General features: G+C 54.8%; 1 long non-coding RNA gene across 1 annotated transcript; it reads left to right on the top strand.

The window, feature by feature from the left end:
- Nucleotides 1–1347: 1347 nt before the first annotated feature.
- Nucleotides 1348–4679, top strand: LOC118660265. Its single transcript, XR_004968857.1, has 3 exons — nt 1348–3200; nt 3364–3687; nt 3946–4679. It is a non-coding gene; the product is annotated as an uncharacterized LOC118660265 (long non-coding RNA).
- Nucleotides 4680–26427: the final 21748 nt, after the last annotated feature.

The raw sequence follows: 26427 nt of genomic DNA, 5'->3' as shown, positions 1-26427 counted from the left end.
GGCCCCTGGGGCTTCTGTCCTCTAATGGGGGGATTACAGGCAGCATCGGCCTGGGACTCGAGGCCCCGGGGGAGCCCCGGGCTCCTTGCTGTCGATTAAACATCCCCCCGTCGTCTCCCCCTGGCCCTGAGACCAGGGTCCTGGTGGGCTCCACCTCCTGCTCCCACACTCACCAAGGGGGTCACAACCCCCTTTCCTCGGCGGAGCTTCTGCCAACCTGGATCAGAATGGTGCCGGGAAGTCTCGGAGAGCGGTCCCGCACACGTGAATGGGCTGCAGCAGAGCGCAGCGCCTGGCCTGCTGCAGGGGCGGTGAGCAGGCGGCTCTGCGCAGTTCACAGAGGCCCACGTGGGCGTGAGGAAAGAGGGGCGCAGGCAGCTCAGAGGGCCCCCCATCCCAGGAACCCGTGTCTCTGTCCGTGGTGCTGAGCGCCCCCCCCCCCCCCCCCCCCCCGGGTTCCCTTGCTTCTGTTGATGCTGGTGACTCCTGACCCAACTCCCCGGGAGTTTCCGGCTGGTGGAGAAGGCGGAGAGTGTGAGGACGGGGAGAAGGCTGGGCAGAGGCGGTGGCAGCAGTCCAGCCACGAAGGACTGGGAGGCAGAGAATTTGCCTTCCCCACATACCCGCTGTTGCCCAGAAAGATTTTTCTCTCTAGGACAGTGGTTCTCAACCTTCTGGCCCTTTAAATACAGTTCCTCATGTTGTGACCCAACCATCAAATCATTTTCGTTGCTACTTCATAACTGTCATGTTGCTACAGTGATGAATCGTCATGTAAATATCTGATATGCAGGATGGTCTTAGGCGACCCCTGTGAAAGGGTCGTTCCACCGCCAAAGGGGTCGCGACCCACAGGTTGAGAACCGCTGCTCTAGGAGTGAGTGGAAATGTGGCGTCTGGGACCACCCACATGCGACTCATGGTAGAGAGGAGTGTTTATCTCCACCCCAGCCTGGGGCTGGGCCCCAGGGTCCGGACTCCGGATTCATCCTTCCAAGCCCAGCCGGATCTCTGCAGGAAGCGCCCCCGTCCAGGCAGAGCTGGTCATCCATCCCCCGCTCCTTGCAAATCTCACTTACGTTGCCTTTCACTTTAAATGACCACAATGTGCCTGGCAGGGGCTGGGCGTCGCTGATCTCTGTACCCCAAGCGTGAGCTGGGACCCGAGCAGACCAGAGGTGTCTCTCGGACAAACACCCTGGGATCACCTGCCTGTCCGCTCTGCCTCCTGTCTTTTCAATTTTTTAAAATACTTTTAAATTGATTCCAGAGAGGAAGGAAGAGGGAGAAAGAGGGAGAGAAACATCAGTGATGAGAGAGAATCATTGATTGCCTGCTGCACGTCGCCCACTGGGGATGGAGCCCGCAACCCGGGCCTGTGTCCTGACCGGGAATGGAACCGTGACCTCCTGGCTCATAGGTCGACGCTCAACCACCGAGCCACCTGTCTTGAAGAGAACGGCCCACGGGGACCCACCCGCTGGCCCCACACTGGTCACCCTGCCACATTCAGCCTGTGGCTGGACCCCTGCCACCTGCCTGCCTGCAGGTCTCTATTCCCAGGGCTGCCAGAGAGGTGGGGCTGGTCCACCCGGGCACACGGGAGCCGAGGCACATGGAGGGGACGGCTTCCCCCAGGCAACGCGCTCTGCCTCGGCGGCCCCGCCATCCAGTCTCCTCAGCCTCGGTTCAGCCGGGGCTCCTTTTTGTTCCTCCCGTGTTTTGAGGCATTTCCGAAACAGCCACTGCTGTCTGAACCTCTGAAGAGGCCCGTGCCCCTTCGCTGGGGGGAGAGGCCTCACTGCTCGGGCCTGGCCTCGGCCATGCTCTGGCTTCTTTTTATGTTTATATTTTTATTGATTTCTGAAAGGAAGGGAGAGGGAGAGAGGTAGAAACATCAGTGATGAGAGAGAATCATGGATCGGCTGCCTCCTGCACGCCCACTACCGGGGGCCGAGCCCACAACCATGGCATGTGCCCTGACTGACCGGGAATCGAACTGTGACGTCCTGGTTCATAGGTCGACGCTCAACGACTGAGCCACAGAGGCCGGGCATGTTCTGGTTTCTGATGCTTCCACACGGAGCCTCCCCTCTCCCGTGACCTGGACCCAGACCTGATTGCACATCTGCTGTGCGCCAGGCACTCACAGCAGCCTCCCTGCTCAGGGGACACCCCGCCCCACGTTAGAGAAGATCCGAGAGCTGCCAGGGTGAGGGGCTCGCTCCGGGTCGGACAGGGCCGCTGCAGAACGAAGCCGACCCGGGTGAGCTCCACGGCTGCCACAGGCTCCTTCGGCCTGGAGCCTCTCATTCCCGAGGCCTGGGGACCATCTGGCCTGCGGCTAGAGCAGCCGATCTGTGGGAGGAGCCGCCCTGTGATTTCTTCTCTGGGAGGTTCCCAGGGTTATTTTTTTCCTCCTTCCCAAACGCCCAGGCTGCCGTGTTCCCACCTGAGGTCATTAGCCTCAGCTCAGGTTCAAAAACACAGTGTTTGTGTCCATTCGTCTAATTGCCAGGAACCATCAAGCCCTCATTACCAGCCGCCTAATTATTCTGAAAACCAGCATATTATCCTGTGGAACAATTAGAAGCATTTGCCACACCTGCCGGGGGACAGGAGGGAACCCTGGCTCGAGGCAGGTGGAGGGGAGGGGGCCGGGCTGCTCTGGGAAAAAGCGAGGCGTCTGCAGGCGCCGGCCTGAGACAAGGGAGCCGGCAGGCGCCCACCCACCTGCTTCTGATTATCTTCCGTCCCCCCGACTTGCAAAGCCACTAACAAGTGTTTCCCCTTAATGAGCAGGGCGGATGGGACCCCACCGGCCGGAGGGGACGTCGCTACAGAGCGGATCCTACTTGTCACCACTCGGCCTGAGTAAAAGCCTTACCTGGTGTGGTAAACAGAGTGGCCTGGGCGGTTTCTAAGAAGAGCTATGAACCTGAGCCAAGTGTCTGCTTGTTCGCACCGGAAGCGTCCTGCACTGTGACCCCTGACCCTGACCCCTCATGCTGGGGGCTCCTTCTGGGGTGCGGGAAGTGACTCGGGGGTGGCCCTGCGGGCGGGGGAGGGCTTTGTCCACATGATAGTCTGACATGCACCCCAGAACTGGAAGGTCTGGAGTGGAAGAGGCTTGCTAGTCGGCTCCTGCGACCTCCTGATTATTGATAAGGGGGCACGTCCGCAGAGGAGGTATCATTGGGGTGAGCACCAGGCACGCAGGGCGGGGAGGGGCGAGGGAGGGACGGCTAGTGGCAGGGGCAGCCGCTGCCCACCGGGGCCTCTGACCTGTTCCCAGTGCTTCAGTGGATTGAGCCACATGGTGCTCCTTTGAGTCACTTACTCTGCTTCTCCCCCATTTTACAGGTGAGGAAACTGAGGCACAGAGCGTTGAAGCAGCATACCCACGGTTCTACATAGCTCTTAAGTAGTAGAGCTGAGAGTGGAACACAGGTGGTCCGGCCCCATGGCCAATGCCTCAGTGATTCTGCACCACCTCCATGCACTGCCCAACCTCACCCAGCACCAAGCACAGCCCCCACCCTGCGAGACTGTCCCGTGGGTCACTGTGACACCAACAGGAAGTGGCAGCCTCAGGGCCCTCCGTGCCGCAGCCCCCAGCAGTATGGCACCAGAGGGGAATGGGCAGCGGATGTGCAGGGCCTCTGGGCACCAGCCTGGCTGCACCAGGTAGCTGGGGTCCAGGAGGTCTTGGTGGGGGTTAGGGTTAGGGTTAAGGTTAGGGTTTAGGATGAGTGTTAGGGTTAGGGTTAGTGTTAGGGTTAGGGTTAGTGTTAGGGTTAGGGTTTAGGATGAGTGTTAGTGTTAGGGTTAGGGTTAGCTGTTAAGTTCGTGTTTAGGGTTAGGTTCATGGTTAGTGTTAGTGTTTGGGAGACTCCGACTGCCTTTCCCTTTCCCCTCACTCCCTCTCTCTCGTCCTGTTTCCAGGATGAAGCACAGGACACAGGGTGAATGTAAGGGTTTGGAGCGCTGAGCTGCGGTGTCAAATGGGAACTCTCACCTCACCTGCTCAGGACCCTCGGGGACTTCAGCACTTTGGCTGGTGGGGTGACAACGATGCAACGGCGGCGTGGGAGGAGGCAGACACGCGTGTGGACAGCGTGGGAGTGGGTCCCGCCCGGGGTGGAGGCTCTCACACAGCTGCTGTTGCTTTAAACAAGACGTGATGCGGCCCGCGGTTCGCCCCTTATTGCGGAGGCCTCGCTGGCTTCGCGTGATGGTTGAGACGGCGACTCTGGCATCTGGCCGGTTCTCTACTCTGTGAACTTGGGAAAGGATTGTCGGAGGGTCTCTAAGGAGCGAGAACGAGCGGACACGTCTCTGCCCGGGGTCCGGGCAGCCTGCTGGCCCGTTTCCGGACGAGAACATGGAGGCCCCAGGCGCCAAGGAGCTTGGCTCCGTGGTGCAGAGAGAATTCGAAGGAAGATAAGCTGGTGACAGTCCCGTGGACCATCCTTTTGTGGAACTTTTTTTTACCTTATTTTTATTCTTGGCTACATGTGAGCCCTTTAGATCAACCTGCTCTTTATGGGCCACAGTGACAACCATCTGTCCCTGACCCAGCCTCTAACTCCAATTCCTGTGCCCAGCGGCGGTCACTGTCCACTGTCTAAGGTCCTCCTGACACTCACCTCTCTCTGAAAACATTACACAGACATGTAATAGACATATTAAGTATATGTAATAAATCTCTATATAATGTCTTTCTGTATACATTTTCTTTTAGGGGCCGTGTGGAAATAGTGGGCCTACCTCTCTACCCATCCCTCTCTGCTTATCCAAGCTTCTACCCCACGTCGGACTGGCTCTACTGCTCAGGAGAACGCCGACACATGCCCTAGCGTGTGACTCCGAGTAGCCGACCCGACCTGGTCACCGGGGGCTTTAGTTCCTTCATTGGTGAAGCGGCCCTTAGCACGCACCTCAGAGAATTGTTTTAAGGATGAGAGTAGATTGTGCCCATTGAATACTCAGCACACGCCTGGCCCATGGAAAGCACTAAATAAGGAACAATGGATAGCCATGACCACATGTCCTCCTCCCTGAGGCATCGCTCATGTGTTCGCGCTGCCGCTTGTTTCAGGAGCCACTGAGAAAGGGACAAAGCAGGGCCGCCTCGCTGTGAGCACCCCCCCACGGGGACGCGTTCTGAGTCCCAGCGGCTCTCAGTATGCAGGCACCGCGAGGGCAGCATGGCTCGCTCTGCTCCCTCCGCGCGTGCTGCACCGCCTTGCTCCCCCTGCGCGGTCGCCTGCAGGACACGGTCGACGCGGTTTGGTTGGGACGAAGTGAGATGGTGCGTGGTTTGTAGATGTTGGCCCTTAGTTACCCTCCGTGCATAACTGCGGTCCTCAGTACAAAGGCTGAGAGGGAGCAGGGCCAGCGCTCACCATGCTCCTTCTGGGGGGACTAATATAAGCCCATTTTACAGATGGGGGAACAGGGAGTGGGGGATGTGCCGGTGGTGGAGATGCAGCTTAATTTAGAGAAGGGCCTAAGCAGACCTCTCTGAGGAGGAGACCCTCAGGAGACCAGCAGGATGAGACAGGGCCCTGGGGGAAAGAGGGGAGAGCATTGCCACCAGAGGGAAGGGCATGTGGGGATGCTCAGAGGCAGGGGAGAGCACTGACAGAAAGCTGGAGAGGCCTGCGTGGTCGGTGAGGGGGAGACAGGCACAGGCTGAGGCCAGATCGCACAGGCCTCAACGTCACTGCAAAGTGACTCGGCTTTGGACAGTGCAGAGCCCCCGAGATTGGGGGAAAAACCGCCGGTAATTGAGAAGAAGAAAACAGGAGTAATGAAGTGCTCATTCGCAGGCGCCGTGATGGGGATAATGGATGGTGGCCAGGCAGACCATATGCACTTGGCTAACAGAATTAATCATGTTCGGTGCAGCACAACACGAGAACGACAAGCACAATAAAACATTTAAAGGCGGGAGTGGGTTTTAATTTCAGGAGGAGTCTAAAACAATACGATAACGATGATAGCCAAGTTGGCCCCGTGAATGTAAAATCTAAATAGGACCCAAATTAAAGTCATAAATAATATTTAATTTGCTATACCAGTGCATTCTCAAAAGTCATATTGATGAAAAAACTTATTAGAATGAATCAAATGAGGAGCCTCGTACGTCTGGAATACTTAGTGGCCTGGAGAAATGCTGGCGGAAAAAAAAACTCCATACCACGACGTCTGGGCTGGAAATGGGAATGAGAGCATTATGCTTTCGGCTTGCGTCCGCCGAGCAAACCGCGGGCTGGCTTTGCAGGGCTGTTGTGCGAGATTGGAACAAACAGGAGAAGACGGGTTTTTAAGAACTCGTGATTAACGGCATGCGAGTGCTTCCATGCGGTTTTGTAAAAACTGTCCCGCGGATGCTCTGCGCGCTCCTCTGTTACTGAGTCGCCAGCGACGGGGTTGAGGGACCTTGTTCTGCTGTCGCCCACAGTTCCTCCCGGGCATCGGACTTTTATGAACTTGGACTTAAAACAATTTGGGGAGGGTCTGTCTGTTGTCTGCGCAGAGCTGGGAGAGGCAGAGGAGGTGCGGGAGAGAGGCTGGCTGTGAAAGGCCAGCTACCCACCTGCAGGAGGTGAGGCCTGATGGGCAGATGAGGGGAGGGAACTCAAGTGCGAAGTGATCGCCGATGTGCATGCAAAACACATCAAAAGGAACGTAAGTGCCGGGGAGGGGGGCAGCCTGGGTGCTCGGGCCCACCTGACAAGGCCACGCCCACCTGGCAAGGCCACCCACCTCGACTTTAAAACCAGAAACCAACACGGGGTCTTCACAGGCCCGTGTTCTGTTCTGTTTCTCCGACTGCAGCCAAGGTGCGTAAATCGTGCTGGGACTGTCAGGCCCAAGGGGCCCCTGAGTGAGCAGGTCCCCACCCCACACACAGGTTTCCAAGGCGCTGTGTACCCTGAGCTGCGCCGTCGGAGGTGTGGGGACAGGCGGTCGAGAATTAAGCACCAGTCTCCAGCCCAGCCGGCGTGGCTCAGGGTTTGAGCCTTGATCTATGAACCAGGAGTTTATGGTTTAATTCCTGGTCAGGGCACATGCCCAGGTAGCGGGCTTGATCCTCAGTGGGGGGCGCAGGAGGCAGCCGATCCATGATTCTCTCTCATCATTAATGTCTCTCTCTCTCTCTCCCTCTCCCTTCCTCTCTGAAATCAATAATAATAATAATAATAATAATAATAAACAGTTTCCAAAGAAAAACAGGGTCACTGTGCCTCCGATGATCATGTGACCTTCCAGAGGTCGTGACCTTCCACCAGACTCCCCGGAGAGGGCCCGCTTCCCGCCCCCTCGTCCCTTCCCTCTGCTTCCTCGTGCACGCGCACATGAGTGCTGGTCTGGCTCCGGACGGACACTGCACAGGAGCAGCGAGTCCACCTCCATCCTCCCCCGAGGCCCATCAGTCACCAGCGCCACGAGTTCCCTGCCCGATGCCTCCGTGGGGCGCCCCCGCACCTGCCACGCGGCCTCCCTGGCTCTCACCCGCGGACTGACGCCGCCTCCTGGCGCCTGCCTCCAGCTGCCCTCCTCCCACCCATCTCCCGCCAGGCCGCCCAGGGGTCTTCCCAAAGTGCAGACCGGATCCCCTCCCAGTCTTCCTTAAAACCCTCTTCCTAGCTCCGAGGGCAGCGTTTCTTCAACCTTCACAGAAACCCCGGGCGCCGGTTTGATAAATAACGATAATCGCTGCTATTTATCAGCGGCGATGATTCCCTGTACCCACCGCTCCCTGCGCGCCGGCCGGGCCCTGTGCTCGCGTTCATCCGTGTAACCCGCCCGCGTTACAGGCGAGGCAGCGTCTAGCCCGAGGTGACGTCACACAGCGGCCCCGGTCCAGGTCCAGCCTGGCGGGAGGCAGCGTCTCTGCTGCCCGCTCTGGCCCTCCCCTTCCTGTGCCGACTCCCCTCCATGACCCCATGTAGCATTTCCTTGGGGACTCCTTGCCCTGGGCCTGGAGGATGGACCCCAGCATTCCTTCCCTGGCCCCACTGTGGGCCTGCCACCCACCCACCCTCTTGTCCCGCTCCTTGCCTTTCTGCTGTGGGCTTCCCTCTGCTTCTTCCTCCTCCTTGAGACTCAGCATGAGCATCACCTCTTCCAGGCAGCCCTCCCTCACACCCCAGGCTGGATCTGGGGCCCCACCTGAGCGTTCCCGCTGCACCAAGCACCTCCACCCTCTGTCACCCTCTCCAATCAGGCATTGCCTTGTCTTTCTCCCCCTTCAACTGTGAGTTCTCAGAGGGGGTAGGCCGTGTCCCCTTCCTTCCCTCCTTCCTTCCTTCCTTCCTTCCTTCCTTCCTTCCTTCCTTCTCCTCCCTCCCTCCCTCCCTCCCTCCCTCCCTCCCTCCCTCCCTCCCTCCCTCCCTTCCTTCCTTCCTTCCTTCCTTCCTTCCTTCCTTCCTTCCTTCCTTCCTTCAATAAACATCAACTGAACGCCTTCTGCGTGACAGGCACTGTGTGAGGCACAGCCGATGTGATAGTGACAAGACCAGAGGAGACCACACTCTCATGGGAATCTGGTTTGTACCAGGAGGTTGAAATAGAAATTTTGGTCGGATTTATTTGGAAATAAATGCCACATCCCAAAGCGGCCAGCCACGAAGACCTTGTTCCCACAGCGGAGTGTGGGCCGCCTTGCAGTGTACGTGCCTGGCCTTGGGGTCAGGGGGCCTGGCCCCCAAGATCAGCTCTGGCGGGTGGCTTGCTGTGTGCCGCTGGGCAGGGGGCACAGCTCCTCTGAGCTGTGAGACGAGGTGAATGATTCAGACTGCAGTGGGGATCCAATCAGAGTGGCCCCCTGCACTTGGCTGGGCTTCCACTGATGAAACATCCTTTCATGTCTGCCCCTCATGCCCCTACCCGCCTTTTGAGCCCCGTCGCTCACCTAGTCCCACGTCTCCGGTTTGGCGTTAGGCAGCAGGTGCTCATGCGGCATTCCTGACCCCGCCTCCGGGGAGGACATCTTCCGTACCGCCGCCCCCGCCCCCGCCAGCCCAGTCACACCCCCGAGGCCAGTGCAGCAATTCGCACACCTGCCATCGCTGTATTAGATTGCCTACCATTTCTCTGCTTTTCCAAAACTGTGCTTTATTATTCGGCTAAATTACTAATAGGGGGAGAATGGAAGAATCCAGTCTTAAGAAATCCAGTAAACACTCGCGCATGCGCTCGCACGCAAACACACACACACACACACACACACACACACAAAACCCTTTAATAGGCGAACAGATAAACTATGGTTCATGGGATACAACTCAGTGATAAAAAGAAATGACCCATCAAAGCCACAAAGACACGGGGAAGCTTTAAACACCTCCACGAAGTGGCAGAAGCCCGTCTGAAAGGCCACAGGCGGCAGGATTCTGGAAAAGACAAAACCGCGGAGACAGTAAGGGTGAGAGGGTTCCCGGGACGGGGGCAGGGGAGGCTGAGTAGATGGAGCACAGGGGTGCATAAGGCAGTGACACCTCGTGTGATACCATCGCGGTGGACACGTGTCATCATACATCCGTCCCAGCCCACGGAACAGAACACGCACCGCCGAGCGTGAACCCCCATGTAAACCGCGGGCTTCAGTGACCGGGGCGCGCCCGCCCCGGCTCGGCGGTTGGAGCGATGCCGCTGCAGCACCGAGGCAAAGGGTTAGCATCAGGGAACCCCGAGTGTCGGGGCGCGTCCATGGGGACCCTCTGCACTGTGTACGTCGTTCTGCAAACCTACAACACACCTAAGAAAGTCTATTCCAATTTTTTACCTATTTTTATTTTTTTTTACATATGTTTTTCATGGATTTCAGAGAGGAAGGGAGAGGGAGAGAGAGAAACATCCATGATGAGAGAGAATCATGGACCGGCTGCCTCCTTCATGCCCCACACTGGGGATGAGCCCGCAACCTGGGCATGGGCCCCGACAGGGAATCCAACTGTGACCCCCTGGTTCATAGGTCAATGCTCAACCACTGAGCCACACTGGCCGGGCAAATCTATTCTAATTTTTAGAAGAAAACAGAGGGATTCCCCTGGAATAAGACAAATCTCACCCGATGAGACGCCAAGGGCCCTGTGTGGGACTTCAGGTTGGGGTTCTCCAGTGTGGAGGGAGGACGGCGAGGGCGGGGATTGGGGGCAGGGCCAGGCCTCCCTCCTCAGCATGTGTGTGGCCCCGGTCCGTCACCTGCAGGGATGCAGAGCAGCATCGCCCGCAGACACACACAGCAGCCTCTGTACCCGCGTGTCCTAGTGGCCACATTCAGTAAAGAGGAAGGCACGTTAGTGTATTTTATTTAAGCAAATTGTCTAAACCATTATCATTTCAACCTGCAATCCATATGAACAGATTAATGGGATGTTTTACATGCTTTTGTCTCTACTAAGTCTTCCAAACCGGGTGAGTGTGCGACACTCACATCTGGACTCGGACTGGCCACGTGTCAAGGGCTCAGTGGCCTCGCGTGGCCGTGGCTGCCGGAGAGGACAGCGTGGCTCAGAGGTCACAAACCCTTGGGGGCAGCAGGCCGAGTCCGGGAGGTAAGGTGCCTTCGTCCCAGCAGCTCCTTCCTTCTTTCTTCCTGGCCGAGCCCAGGGCGAGCCAATTAAAAATTAATTTTTAGAGTTGCTCCTGCCTCTGCCACTCCTCGGGGCAAGCGTCTGTGCCCAAGGCTGTGTCTGCACCGGCGGCCGGCCTGTCAGGGAGCTGCTGCCGGCGCTCTGCCCGTGGCGGCCCCCCCTTCCCCCCCCCCCACCTTGCTGCCGGCGCTCTGCCCGTGGTGGCCCCCCCTTCCCCCCCTTGCTTCGCTGTGCTTGCTGGGGAGGAAGGAGGCGGGGAGGACGGGCTGTCCTAGCTGTGGCCGACCTCAGCCCCTCAGAAACCTCCTGGCAACACCCGGTATGACATGGGACTCCTCCGCTTGCTGTCCCTGCTAAGACAGCACACGTCGCCCGGGGGCCTCCGGCCTCCCTCCCGTGCCCACGGCAGGCGTCGCTAACCCATCTCCGCTCCTCCCGGGTCTCCCCCTCACATGCTCCAGGCAGACCGTCCTGCGGCGGGCCAGCCCCAGGTGAGCCGGCTTGCTGTCCTGCTCCGGGAACCCCAGCTGGTCTGTCCACCTTGACTCTCATTGTTCCCGTCTCCCCCTGGGCTTCAAACTCCAGCGGCATCAAGTGACTCATCATTTTCTTTCCTTTTTATTTTTGTTATTATTTTTAAAATAGAATTTGTATGTTACATGTGCTTTGGCACAATTAAAGATAAAGGGGTGGCAACTTCTAAGAGAGGGGTTCCTGGTCCTTGGACAGAGTACACCGGGGTACATGGGGTCAGGAAGCAACGCCTCCAGGACCGGGGAGCGGGGAGGGGGGTTACTAGCACCAAGACGGCAGAGAAGCAGGTGCTGTGGGTGCTGGCATCTCTGAGGGGGGAGGCCACCAACCATCCCGTTTGCCCAGCATTGAGGGGCCCTGGGATGCAGAACTTCCTGCGCTAAAACCTGGTCTCCTACCCGGGCACGGGGCAGCTGGCTTGGCAAGTGGCAAGAAGTGCCAAGTGGATTCAGCTGCTGCCAGAGGAAGACACTGTATCGGGAAGGGGAGGGACACACCGGGTTGACACTCAGGGGCCAGGAAGCCGGCAGGAAGCACAAGTCCCTCCCCCTCCCAGCCAGGCCGCCGGTAGCGACCTGTGGGTAGCAGGTTAGCAGGGTTCTGGCCCCTCGTCACAGAGCAGAGAGGACACGCCAGGGCTGGGGTGAGACCCATCGCTCGCTGTCCATCAGCCCTCTGGGTGACTCCGATCCCCACTGACCACCGAGGCGGGGGCTCCCCAGCCTGGCTCATGATCCATTGCTAACCATGTAACACAGTGGTTCTCAACCTTCCTAATGCCGCGACCCTTTAATACAGTTCCTCATTGGGGTGACCCCCAATTTCATTGTTACAAATGGAACATAATTAAAGCATAGTGATTAATCACAAAAGCAATATGTAATTACATATGTGTTTTCCGATGGTCTTAGGCGACCCCTGTGAGAGGGTCGTTCGACCCCCAAAGGGGTTGCGACCCACAGGTTGAGAACCGCTGATGTAACATCTCACATGTTTGGGTCTTGGCCCCTGTCCCACCCCAGTTGGACTCTACCCTCCCCCAGGGGTAGGTGGGATGATGCCTCATTCATTGTTTCAGCTGATAATGAAAATACACATTGCCCATCCTGCTTGGCACCCCTAGGAGGTTTTCCTGCTCACGTCCGTGAATTTCAGACACAGCGAGGTCCCCATTTTGCAGGTGAGGAGACTGAGCTCAGAGACAGGCAGCGATGTGCTCAGGGCCGCACAGCTTTGCAGGCCGAGGGGTCTGAAAGGAAGCCGGGTGCCTCTCTGCGGCCGAGCGCATCCCGCTGTGTCCCTCCTGTGCTTCGCGGCTGCTCGGTGTCCCTCCTTGGTTCTGTGTCCGGGAGGACGGAGGCTGCGGCCACTCTGGGACGGGTGAGGATTCCAGAAACTTCCCTCGGGGGTCGGCCCCTGGCTGAAGCCGGGGTTGCTGAGTTGGGTTCATTTCACGACGTTGAGCGCAATGTCTTCTCACCCTCACAATCCCATCGCAGCCCCACGGTGAGAATTAATCTCGGAGAAGGTGAGAGCATGCGAGACAAGCTGCTCTGAGTTCCGCATAAAAATCAACCCGGGATGCGTGATGTCGGGGGCACATCTCTCCTGTGTGACCTGCAGAGGCCTTTGCTTTTTGTGTGAGTACAATGCGGGGTACACCAGCCTGTCCTGGTGGGTGGGGTGCTGGGCCCCAGGGGTTCGCATGAAACTGGGGCAGAGAATGAGAGAGAGAGAGAGAGAGAGAGAGAGAGAGAGAGAGAGAGAGAGAGAGAGAGAGGAAGGGAGGAAGAGGGGGGAGGCAGCGAGGAGGGAGAGGCAGCCGTGGGTATAGAAGTGACAGATTCGGGTGTAAAGGGGACTGCCGCACAGCGAAGGGCTCCGTGGAGGCTCAGGGAACTTGGGGACTTGAATTCCGAGAGGAGGCGTTTGGCAGCGCAGGCTGCCGGAGCGCCTTCGGTGGCCTCAGAGAGCAGAAGTGATGTTTGTAATCTGGCCTTATGATCTGTGAGGGTTTATCATGGCGCTAATCGGCCTAAGGGTGCGGGGAACTCAGTCATCCACTCAGATGCCAGGCTTTAAGTCATCATCAGTGTAGGCTGCGCGGCTGGCGGTGCGCGGGGAGGACCTGGGGCGAGGGCCCTGCCGCTGGCCAAGGAGCCGGGCTCCCGGGGGGCACCGTGGCCGCTCCAGCTTCAGAAACGGCCCCCACGGCCGGCCCGGCCCCTCTGCCTCGGGGTCTCAGACTGGAAGAAGGCCCCCCCCCAGGTCCAGCCGCCGCGCTCGGGCCCTGGGCCTTGCGGACAGTGGAGGCTGCCCGGGTGGGTGGCTGCCCAGTCCTGTTCCTCGGAGTTGCCATTCTTAACGGGGAATGTAAAACCCGTGTTGGCGATAACGCCCTTGTTCCCATGGACACCGGCGAGCGGCACAACCAAGATTAATGGAGAACCGTGGAGACCAAGTCCTAAAAGAGGGTCCCTCGCGTGGATCCCGGCCTGTCACGCGGCATCCATTAGCGCGGAGCGCAGGTCCACGGCGCGGGGTGTCGCTGGGGCCGCGCTTCTGCAAGATGGCATTTCCCCGCACGTCAACAGATCATTTCCCCACCGCTCAAGGCGCCGTAAATTGGACTTATAGCTCAGCTGCTGGCATAAATAAGTCCCTTTGATAGTTAGTGGGAGACGTTATGACACTCCAGGGTACAGGAGGGGACATTGGCACTGTCATTTTTTCTCTCCAGCCCTGGCACCCCGGTGCCTGTGATCTTTCTGGAGATTCAGGGCACGCGCTCTTCATTACGGCGTGGGCACCAGGGACTTGTTTTTTTTGCAAGATTAATGAGTGCTACGGAAATTCTCCAGCGCATCTCGATAATTAAGTCTTTGTTTATCAAAAAACAAGTTATATTAGGAGCAGAAAATTCGCAGTAATTATTCATAATTCTAACAATTCAAGTATAGCTACCTCATTTGCCTGGGTAATTCTGCTTTTTAATTTCTTGCATACATTTGCATATTAATTTTGCCCGTCGGCTGCAGCCGGCTTGACAGTTTGCTGCTATGTGATGGTTTTCACAGGGGTGCGACTCAGTTGGGTGGCATTTCGACTGGGTGCAATGATAAATTATGAATTTTCTAATTTGCTGCATAATGAAGTAACCCCTTCCAACCCAATTAAAAAAAGAATCGCCAGGATCACTCTTTTTTTTTTTTTTTGGTAAATACTTTTTTTCCAGGTATTTGGTCTCCTTTTCTTTACTGTTCACAGGCAAGGCGTATGTATTTTTTTCCCCCTAAAAAGAAGAAAAACCACACCAGTGCTGGCATTTGCAGCCTTTCCAAATGATGGTGATGTTCTCTGCACCCACGGGGACTCAGGACCTTTCCAGGAGGCACGTGGGCCTCTGGGGGGCGGGGGGGGGAGGGCACCCCTCAGCCTGCCGGGCCCACAGGGGATCCAGTCCACTGGAGAAGTTCTGCTCCTTTTCCTTTTTTTTTAAAAGATACATTTTTATTGATTTCAGAGAGGAAAGGAGAGCGAGCGAGAGATAGAAACATCAATGACGAGAATCAATGATCAGCTGCCTCCTGCACCCCCCCCACTGGGGATCGAGCCCGCAACCCCGGGCATGTGCCCTGGACTGGGAATTGAACCCTGACCTCCTGGTTCGTAGGTCGACGCTCAACCACTGAGCCACGCCGGCCGGGCCGTTTCTGTTCTTTGTGTGGAGGTGACGCCTGGGTGACGGGGGAGGCGGGAGCGGGTGGTGGCAGCAGCTGATGTGGAAAGGGAGAAAGGGCTGCCTTTTCCCACCCACAATTAAGTGCCAAGGCTCTGCAAGCTTCTGACTTCTTAAAAACAATAACAAAAGCCAATAAACAGCCCTGGCGAACCTGCCCAGGCGAGATGGCAACACGTCTCCTGCAGACGCAGCTGTGCGAGCCCGCGAGGAGGCCGGAGCGTGCGGAAGTGTGTGCCGGGTTGGTGTCCGCGGTGGCGTCGGAGCGATGCGCAGGCTTCGGGGGCAGACAGTGGCCGAGGTGAGGGCTGTGGTGGCCCAGTTCCCTCGCCAGGCCTGCCGAGCTGAGCCGAGCTGAGCCAAGGATGCAGGCAGCGGGCCGTGTGCCTTCCTGCCCTCCCAGATGGCTCTGGCGTCATGCACATAACATCTTCTAATGGTGCGAGCTTTGTACTATCTTGTTACCTGATGTAAAACAATTCCTAGGGGCTGGGGTTTGCAGGCAGCTGAGCTTTGCCCGGAGCGCCCCTTAGCACGTGGCGGGGGACCCGTGGCCTTTCGACTGGCATGAACATCTCTGCTCCCCACGGACCCCCTCATCGCAGGTACAGGAAGTGCGGCTCACCTGACCTCAGCCCGCACCTGCTGAGGAGCCCTGCTCTGGCTGCCAAGCAGCCATCGCATCTCAGATTCAGGCCTGATCTGCGGGCAGCAGGGGGGACCCCATGTTGGGGGACGCAGTTCAGTTGATCGCATCGGATACCGCAGCGTCTGATGTCAGGTGCAGACTCACGGAGCCTCTGGATTGGCAGGCACCACAGAGACCAGCTGGCCCGGTGTGTGCAGGATCCCTTTGTCCAGTATTCCCAAGGAAGAATGTCCAGGCTGCCCTTGCACACCCCCAGGGATGGGGGGCTCACTGCTTCCCTGTGCTGTCCACTCTGCCTCCAGATAGTTCCACGAACTCAAAATCACTTTCACACATGTCTCCTCACAATCTCCCCATGGGTCCTCTTTCCCTCCCCATTCAATGTTACATCTGGCTCTTGCTTTCTGGAGGATTCTAGTACTTATCTTTTTAGCCTGACCACGTGGCCCTTGAGGTCACATACTGGCTTACAGTCTTCTGAATCACCCATGCCTTGCACAGGGCCAACTTCACAGGAGATGCTGAAACAATTGCTGGCTGTTACTTAAGCACTTAAATGAATTCATTGCAAAAAATCAACAGGACAGGATGGTGGGAACGAGCAGGATCAGGACACAACCTCACAGAATGAGGCCGGATCAGCTCCAAACAGAACAGTCCCGTTCCTAAAGGCCCCAGGAGGACTAGATGAGTTGGGACTCTCTTATGCGTCCTCTCTTGATTTTGGAGGCTTACAGCACTTCTCCTTTTAGCATCTACAAGCACATTAAGACCTCGACACCATCTTTAGCACACACTTATTGGCAAATGGCAGCATCCGGCCGGCCACGAGTGACAGTCTTCTTCTATTTTGGCTTTCTAAAAATCATCATCAACTGGCCAGTGTGGCTCAGTTGGTTGAGCGTCATCCCCTGCATCCAGGGTCACTGGTTCTATTCCCAGTCAGGGCACATGCCCGGGTTGCAGGCTCGATCCCCAGTAGGGGGTGTGCAGGAGGCAGCCAATCGATATTTCTCTCTCACTTCAATGATTCTCTCTCTCTCCCCCCTCCCCCTCTCTCTAGAGTTAATAAAAAAAACCATATAAAATCATCAAGATGTCTTTTAATGTTTAGTGAATAATATTAACAGGGCTTGAACAGTGTGTAGGCCCTGTGCCTTGCTGGGTGAGGAGAACAGGCCTGGCTCTGTCCTCAGGGAGCTTTATTCCTGTCCCCTGCAAGTGAGGGCTGAGTTACACCCTTGAGATGCCTGTGAATCAGAAAAGCTGGGTCTAAACGTTATTTCCAGAGACCTGTGTGATGCAGAGGTATAGCAACGGCATCTGGAATTTGAAGGACCCTGGACCCCTAATGTGTTTTAGCTCTGGGCAATTGGAGGTCTGGGCTGTAACATTCATGAAACCAATGGACAGAGAAGGCCTCATGGAAACACTTCTCTGCAATTTTAAATTTTAAGTAAAAGTGAAAAGGCACATGAAGAAACTCAGTGCAACAAGAGACAGTCAGTATACCCATCACACGGAAGAATTCAAACCTGAGGAAATAGAAATCATGACAATTAACTAACATGTCTTGAAGGCTGAGTGTATGTATGCTAGGCACGGTTCCAAATGATTTATATGGATCAACTCATTTAAACTCCATAAAAACTCTGTGGAATATGCATTATCATCATCATCTTTATTAAGCAGAAAGATATAGACATACAGCAAATGACAGAGTTGGAATTGACCTAGACAGATGCCTCTGCATCCCTCACACTTCACTGCTATGTTACTATGCAGCTTCAGATAAATCTGAAAAGATTTAAAATAAGTGTGCTTATAATTCTCAAGGTTGAAATATCACCCTCAAAATAAATAAAAGCTTGTTAAATACAAGAAGTAATGATAGAAAATTGGAAACAAGAGAGTTTTTCTTTAATGTTGAATAGAGTAAACAAGAGATCCGAAAGAGCTAGAGAGAGAATTAGTGAAGTGGAAGCTACAAGCAAGTAACATCTCCCCTCACCCCTGCGTGTGCGTGTGGCCTTAGAGAAATAGAAATAGCTAACATGAAAGAGATGTCGAGCCACGAGGAGTAGATTGAAAACTTCAAGCAGTGTAAAAAATGTACAGTTAGACATATCATGGTGCAATTACACAACGGTGAGGATAAAGAGAAACCAGCAAGCTGACAGAGTTCGTTCTGTCAGTTTGGGGCAGTTACAAGGGCGTTTATGTGACGAAGACCGTGTGAGGAATTCTCATGCTTGTTTTTATTTAATTCGAGTCTGAACCACCTGGATTAGTTTTCCCATCTTAAAGTTGAGCCTCAGAGAACTTAAGTGATGTGTTAAGGCTCCATAATCCTTGTCGAATGAAGGCCTGGCCCGAAGACCAGCCAATTAGGGGGTCCTGAGTGACCACCTATCATCTGTGAGCTTCTTTGAGTTTTTCCTCAATTTTAAGGAAAATGATAACGCCAGTCCTTCTTACTTCATGGGGCTGTTTACATTGGCGTCTTTAGGAGTAAGAATGAGAGTGGAAAAGAAGAACACACCCTGGTCATGTTCACCTCTTCCTGTGAATCTGTGACCATTTGCTTTATAGCAACCTGACGTCTTGATCTTTTATTGTCGTTTTTTTTTTTTAAATGGAAAGTTTATTATTTGGGAGGTAACATAGCAGGCAATATCCAAGAATATGTAAGATTTAAACAGGAAGGAAAATAAATTTTAAGAAGATGAAAATCCCTCTTTACTTCCTTCTTTCCCTGGAATCTCATCCTGGCTCACTCAATCACTGCTGACGATGTTTCTTTCAGAGCTATTTGTATCCACGTACACATGCATATTCACACCGTTCTTCACATAGATTGTAACCCCCTGTACATTACACAATCCAAGTGTTCTCATTAATATGTTCAAGGAGTCTTTCCATAGCAGGACACATATATCCAGCTCATTCTTTATAACTACTGCATCTATTTCATGGCATACATAGGACTCAGGCCATTTAGTTACTCTATATCAAAGATATTTCTGTGGGTCCTAGATTTTCTGTTATAAATAGCTCTAATGTGCACATCCTTATATATGCTCCCAGGATGTATACCCTAATATTTCTGCAGGATACTGTTTAAGGAGGGGAAGCTGGGGGTCAAAGTAGTTTTGAATTTACAGTGCAGTTGGCTGTCCCTGAATTCCCTTTCCCCCAAAAGCTATCGTAAGAGATCCTTCAGCAACTCGATGGGGTTTATTTTCCTTCTAAATGTGTGTCCTTATCACTCTCTGGAACATTGATTACAATAGGTTATGGAATCAGAAGTAAGGGGACATTAAGAGGCAACCAACAAAGGGAAAAATCTATAAAAATCCGAGTAAATAAGAAGAAACGTGTATTTCAATTACCCGCTCATCATGACGCGGAACATGCCGGGGGGGGTGTCTGTACACTTGGTCCTGACGGGGAGAAGGAGTCCAGAAGGGCAGTTGGGTCATCAGAGAGTGACCACAGGGGGAGTTGTGGCTGGAACAGCAAAGCCGGGCACTGTGGGTGCTCACAGCTTGGCACCCTGGGGTGGGGGAAAGGGAGGTGTTTCCCAGAGGAAGTGATATGCAAGCTGAGACCTGCAAGACAGGGAGGAATTAGTGGGGAAGAAGGTGAAAAAGGCGAAAGGAGTGTTTGGCTGAAATTCAGTGAATCTGAGACTTAGAGGAGGCACGTTTATTTAAAACCGGAGGCCTGGTGCATGGACTCATGCACATTGAAGGAAATTAATTAGAAGGTGGCTGACGGGGCAGGACTGGGCAAGACGGGCGGACACAACCTGGAGCCAGCCTCCCACAGACCCTCCCCCAGCCAGCTGCACCTGGAGTGGCGTCAGGGCTCCCAGGGTGTCTGCAGAGTGAGTGGGGTCCCTCTGGCAGGTGGGGCCCCTCGGCCTGCCCTGCAGGGATTGGGCTGAAACCGGTAGTCTGACATCCCCTGAGGGGTCCCGGAGTGCGAGAGGGCACCCGGCAAATTTGCTGTCGCTTGGCAGCGTCTGTGTTGAACGTCTGCCCCCTGGTGGTCAGTGTGCATCATAGCTGCTGGCTGGCTGGTTACTTAGCCTTTTGTATATATTGATACTCACAGTTACTTACTGAGCTTTGTTTTGTGATTTTCCGGATGAATCTTACTTGGAAATCTAGTCTCTCACGGAAAATGGAAAGGCTGGAAACTAGGGACCTTATGTCATTCAAATTGCAAACAATAGAGGCCAGATCATGGTGGTTGGAACCAATAAGGTTTTAATTTTTGTCATTTAGTGAGAAATGTCGGGAGGCGGCTGCTAGCATGGGCTCAGCATCAGGAGGTCAGAGGCAGGCGTTTGTGCACTTTTCCTCCTGGTGCCAAGATGGCTGCGGCATCTCCAGCTCTTAGGTGCGTGTCCCAGGGCAAGGCTTAACACACATACCTCCCAGCAGAGCAAGCTCCCTTTAGAGAATGTTCCAGAAAACCCACTCAACATTTCCCACCTCCATGTCATGGGCTGCCCCATCGCAAGGGAAAGTGGGAGGTGTTTTTTGTTTTTTTGTTTTTTGTAAGTTGGAAAATTGCTACCTGCCAAAATAGAGGGGTTTTGCGAGTGAGGCGGGAGGGAAATGGATTTTGAATATTTATCAGCAGCCTCTGCCACAGACTCCACGACCCTTCTTTTCTCCTGCCTCCAGTGATGCGGAATTAAACGGCAAACCCAACCCCACATTCATTTCTTGCTAATTGTTCTTATAACAGGCCCTTTTCCTTCTGAGCCCACGGCAGCCCCTCTCAGAATGTCCAGAAAAAGAAAAAAAAAATACAGAAAGAAACCTGGAAAATTCTGAGTCAAGAAACATTTCCTAAATTACAGAAAAAAAGGGGCTTTTCTAAAATACTGGTGCTGGAAAGATCTTGAGTCTTCCCTCATTTGCTACGGTTTTGAGTTGGTAAAAGTCACTTTTAACCCTTAAAATACTAGAAGGCCATTGTTCGCAACCTCATCCTGAGAGAGTTGATTTCGAGGTGGGATTGCCTCTTCTTTTTGTAAATACCGCAGGGCCTGAGCGTTTGCTCTGTCCTGGGTTAGTTTATTTGTTTATTCTAGGGTTCCATTCGACAGCCAGACAGCTGGGCTATGGGAATGCCAGTTATGAATTCCCCAGAGATCTGAGCACTGAATTTTCCACAAAACTGGTTGGATTTTTCTTGTTTGTTTGTTTTTAAGTAAGGCAAACGAACTAAATTTTGAGCAAACTTTAGACAAAGAAAATAATATCTCTGGCCATGATGTGTTACGGAAAGCAGGAGAGAATGTCGGTGTCCATGAGAAATCATATTTTTGAATCAGAAGCTGTAAAAGAGGCAGTAGGAGTTTTATCCACGTGCTTCGCCGATGCAGCGACTCTCACCGAAGCCCAGGAGAGCACCTCACAGTCTACAAAGACTGTTTATAAGCCTGATCCCATGCTGGCCGTCAGGGCGGAAGTCACTGGAGAGAGGGCTGATATGCAGGCCACACGTGGCTGTTCCATCTACGTGGCGGTGCACCCTGACATTCATGTCGGCTCCTCACGCCCCACCCTAAGGCCAATACTTTGATAAAATGGCCCGTCATTTCAGCGTCATGTGAGTTTCCTCCATATGGAAGCCTGGGAATTTCCTTTACAAGCTCTTCCCAGCAAGGAGCTGTTGGAAGACATATCCATGCAAGAGATACCCACAGAGCGCTCACTGCCTTGTGCTTAGTACTGTGAATGCACACGCTCATTTGGCCACTCAACAGTCTCATTTCCAAAGGACACTGTGGGTTAGAGGCTGTCGTCACCCCGGTGTTAAAGCTGGGGAACCTGAGGACCAGCGAGATGAGGAGTAGCAGGTGACAAGCGCCCAAGCCCTACTGTCCAGGGTTGGACCCAATTGTGAAGAGCGATGCGTCAGTGAAAACAAAGTTTGTGGGGTCCGTACACTTCCCTCGGCTTCAGCTCAGAATCATGTGGGTTCTGATGGTGGCCTGCCCTGACGGTGACCTCCAGGAGGGCAGGAGGAGGCGCGGACCTCTGTGCCTGCCCCCTGCCCCCTGCCCCTGCCCCTGCCCCTGCCCCTGCCCCTGCCCCTGCCCCTGCCCCTGCCCCTGCCCCTGCCCCTCGTAGGAGGAAGGCTGAGGTTTGTTTATAACAGCGGCTGAAAGCATGCGGTGTAGCTGATAGTAACACTAACCAATCGGTGGCTGTGGAGGGGACAATGACGGGAAGCATGGATGGCTGGGGAGAACGATGCAGAAAAAGCCCCAATGTCGTGCGGGGAATGCAGGGAGGAAAGGCGACGAGTATGTGAAGGAGGGGGACACCTGTTTGTGTTGGCAATGGCGCCAACTTCATCCTGACAGCAGATATTCTTTTTTTATTTTTAAATATATTTTATTGAATTTTTACAGAGAGGATGGGAGAGGGATAGAGAGCCAGAAACATCGATGAAAGAGAAACATTGATCAGCTGCCTCCTGCACACCCCCTACTGGGATGCGGCCGCAACTGAGGTACATGCCCTTGACCGGAATCGAACCTGGGACCCTTCAGTCCGCAGGCATCGGCTCTATCCACTGAGCCAAAAGGGTTCGGGCGCAGGTATTCTAAGTAGAGGGACATTCAGAGATGAAGTTGCCAGGAACGGGGTTGAGTGAAAAGATGATGGTGATGTTTCACGGTGATTGACCTGGTCCGGCCGACAGGAGTGAGGACGCCGGTGGGGATGGCGAGGGGCCAGAGGGGGTCACGTTCTCCAACCCTTGATGGACGGCGCAGAGCTAGGTAACAACCAAAGAAATCACAAATTGGGGAAAAATAAACTTTAATGGCTCAGCGGTATTAATAAGTCAATACAAATTAATTCCAGGCTTTAATTTGATAATATTTTAACTCTCTCAGATGTGAGAAGCCCCAGATGTTGGGTTTCATTAATATGGAATTAGGCGTGCAATTGCATGTTTTTGAAAATAGTTATTTTCTGCACTTCAAATTAAAAATTTTAGAGAAATTAGTTTGGAGGCGCAAAGCGCCATTATGTGCCGTTTTCTCGGGCTGATTACGAAGCGGCCCATTTTCTTCTCATGAAGCCATTTCTGGTTCTTTTGTTTGCAGAGGATGGGCCAAAACGAGTTCTTATTCGGTTATTGACCGAGGTTGGAAATGCGGGCGACGTGAGAGCTGGGGCATGGGAACCCCGCCCACATTCCCGGCCAATCCTGCCCAAGGTGGGATTCAGGGTGGGGTGGGGGGGTTTGGGCTGGGAACCTGGGGTCTCACTCCGGGGTGTTCTCTGCTCAGGCCTGGAATCCAAGCAGAGCCAGGCAAAGGGAACCTCAAGAACAGGAAGAGCCACTTCGCCCTGCAGCGTTACTTTGCCAACAAGAGAGGCGCTTGGAGAATCCCCGGACCGGCCTGAGCCACCCACCTGGTCATGGAAGAGCCAGAAGCAAACCCTCCCACGTGTCCCTGCGCTTGCAAAGCAAGGCCCGCGTCCTGCAGGAGGCCTGCGAGGCTCTGCGGCCGGCCCCTGGCGTCTGGCCGCTCCGGGCACGACCCACCACCTGGGAGTGGAGGTCTCTAGCCCAGGCGATGAATAAGCGAAGCTGGGCCCACTGGCCCCGAACCCCGAGGAGGTCAAGGTCACCATTCCCAGCACGCCACCTCTTGACGCCCTCTCCGTCTTGCACGCGATGTGGACATCCCTCGGAAGTCTGTCAGCGCCCAGGCTCCGGCAAGATAGCACAGGACCTCCCTCTCTCCCTGCCCCCTGGCTCGGCTGGCTCGCCCCCAGGACGCAGACCCGGGACACATCTGTCAGCCTCAAATCCATGGGGCTCTTTGGAAGCAAAAGCAAGGAAACCAAAACTGATTAGGGACAGATCTGCTTTCAGAAAACCTATTTCTGTCACAGGGGGATGGATAAATACAATAATGTTTCAATAATTTATGCGGGCTGCGCGCGGGGGACGGCGCGGGCGTGGAACGGGGACGCCGGCGAAGAACAACTGGAGTCGATCGCGGCTTTAATCAGCGCGGCTGATAATTCCAAAATAAATTGGAAAAATCAGTCTTGCTCTCAGCCTTTGAATGATGATGGGATGGTGGGGAGATGTGTGTTCTTTCTCCTGGAAAACGCTTGTTCTTGCTGGTCCCCCCAAGGACGCAGTCCTCAGCCCCCCACGACCGCACCATTGGCCACCCGGTCTTCACTGCTCCACACGCCATTTGCAGGTTTGACCTGTAGGCCTGCCTCACCGAGTTTTCTTTTTTTAACATGCGTATGTTTTTATTGATTTCAGAGAGGAAGGGAGAAGGAGAGAGAGATAGAAACATCAACGATGAGAGAGAATCATTGACCGGCTGTCTCCTCCATGCTCCCTGCTGGGGATCGAGTCTGCAACCCCAGTAGGTGCCCTCGACCGGAATGGAACTCAGGACCCTTCAGTCTTCAGGCTGTCGCTCTATCCACGGAGCCAAACCAGCCAAGGGTTTCTAGGGGCCAAGCTTGCGTTCTATGGAGCAACCCGGGGCTCCTCCGTGGTGAGACGGCCAGGTACTGAGGGAGGGGTGGGGAAGTCCCTACTTTGCAGATCACCCCCACCTCCCAGGTCAGCAGCAGCAGGAAAGACATAGAATCTATTTTCATCCTGTTCAGCACACACCCACCTGGCCAGGCCACTACGCAGGTGGTACAGGAGACTCGAGAGAGAGCGAAAAGCAGTGATGGTGGTGCCTGGGGTTTGAGGTCCCTTTCGTGAGATCCACCTCAACAGTCACTTCGTCTGACACGCCTCGTTCTCTAAACCAGAGCCGGAGGGTCCCCGATGTGGAATGGAAAGTCCTCATTTCCCGGCCTCACCGCTCAGCGCCTCCTGAAGCCGGCCCCCGGCCAGGCACACATTCCCTCCAACCGCGCTCCAGGGCTCCAGGGGCCGGGGAAGGAGGAGGCACAGAGACCCCGATGCTGGTGACGATGACCACAGGGCAGTCCTGTTGGGCGTGACGAGTCCTTTGCAGGGGTGCAGGGGTGCAGGGGGGAGCGCCTGATGGAAACGTCTGCACTTCCAGGGTCAGAGGAGAAAGGGCTGACTCTCCGGCGAAGATGCCCAAAGCAGGACAAGGCACAGCCCCGGTCACGGAATCTAAGGTGGACAGCACCTCCAGTGCCCTGAACCCCCACGTTAGTGGCCAGAAGACAGATACCGAGGCGTGTCCGGGAGCTCAGAGCCTCGCATCGATGGTCTAACCCACAGGAGCAACAGTGTGGCCTCCATCACTGCCCCACCCCGCACCATCCCGTCCTGCCCCATTGGTCCTGCCCCAGCTGGTCCTGCCCCATCGGCCCTGCCCCATCCGGTCCCATCTGGTCCTGCTGGAAATGTGAACCCTCCCTTTGTCCCCACACTGGGTGTGTTCCCTGCTCACTGGTCACTTAGCAGCTCCGTTATCAGATGGATGGACTGTCACAGACTCAGTGCTTGTGCTCAAGTCCCTCTGTCACTTCTGAATGGCCCCCAAACGCAAGGGGAGTTGATGCTGGCAATCGGATGCGCCAGAGAAAAGCCGTGGGTGCTGCTTCAATGGGAAGGTGTGTATGCACAGGGGGAAAACGTGGTACCTACAGGGTTCGGTACTGTCTGCAGTTTCAAGCATCCCCTGAAGGTCTTGGCACGGATCCCCTCAGATAAGGGGTGGGGGGGGGGAGCCCCTGTCCATGCCTTTAGCAGCTAAATCTCGGCGCCCTCAACACCGGCCCTCGGCGAGCGCTTTAAAAACGCCCGGCTCCGGGAGCTCCAGGACGCCGCGCCATGAAGGCCGGCCAGGCTGCTGCTCTTGTCCCCTGCTCTTTCCGTCTGTCCATGTCTCCTGTCTGTCTCTCCTGTCCGTCTGTCTGCAGCGGCCGGAGCTCAGCTCTCCTGCTCGAGCCCTCCCTCCTCTGGCCCCTTTGTCGACACGTGATCATTTACATCAAGTTGACATTCGCAGAGTTTACTCACGGGCCTGTAATTGTATTCTTCCCCGGTTCTGCATTGCCAACCATGAAAATGGAATCTTATCATCCCTGACCGATTTTAATGTACAAAATGATTTGGCTGAGGTTCAAAGGAAGGCACAATTGAAATCAGGTGAATGATACATGTAGTTTTTTCAGTCCCTTCGTGCTCCGATTTGATTTTTTCCCTGGCGTCGCATAGGGGAAGTAGATGATTTGTACACGTTCCATACGTGCGTGTGTGTGCTGCGGAGGTCCCAGAGCACAGGCATGATGCATGTGCATGTGTGTTTCTTGTATGAGCATACTCACACGTCACATGGGTGCACCCCCTTAAACATAAGCAAACACATATAATTATATTGTTTGCCATTTTATTGATGGCAATCAAATTTGCAATGATGCTTAAAATGTATTCAAAACACCCCAAGGGCTGGCTCAGCCCGCAGCCAGTGCCGGATTAATGGCTGGAATATGCAAATGAGCCCTGCACCCCTTTGTTCCTCAGGCAGGAACCTCTGGGGAGGAGGCGGGACTCCGGCCACATCTTCCAGGTCCTGGATGCACTAAAGGGAAGTATTCCGATGTCCTTTTGCAAAAGTCACCCTAAAGGGAACAGGCAGAAATCAGGAACGTTTTGCCAAAAACGAGAGGCGATTTGGCAGGTCTCTCTGTCCCTGGGGCTGCTTCTCTTGGGTCCCCGGGGCCTGGTTCTCTGGGGATGGTCGTGGGTGAGCCCCGGGCCGGACTCCTCAAGGGATGAAACCAAGTCTCCCAGGAGAGCCTGGCAGATGAGAGGAGGGTGTGGGAGCACAACTGAAGGAGGGGCGAGGGGCCTTTGTCAGCAACTGTACGCAAAGGGAATCCACCGAC

Source organism: Myotis myotis, unplaced genomic scaffold (assembly GCF_014108235.1).
Source record: "Myotis myotis isolate mMyoMyo1 unplaced genomic scaffold, mMyoMyo1.p scaffold_m19_p_1, whole genome shotgun sequence".
In the NCBI taxonomy this organism is placed as follows: domain Eukaryota; kingdom Metazoa; phylum Chordata; class Mammalia; order Chiroptera; family Vespertilionidae; genus Myotis; species Myotis myotis.
This window is presented reverse-complemented; position numbering and strand designations above follow the sequence as displayed.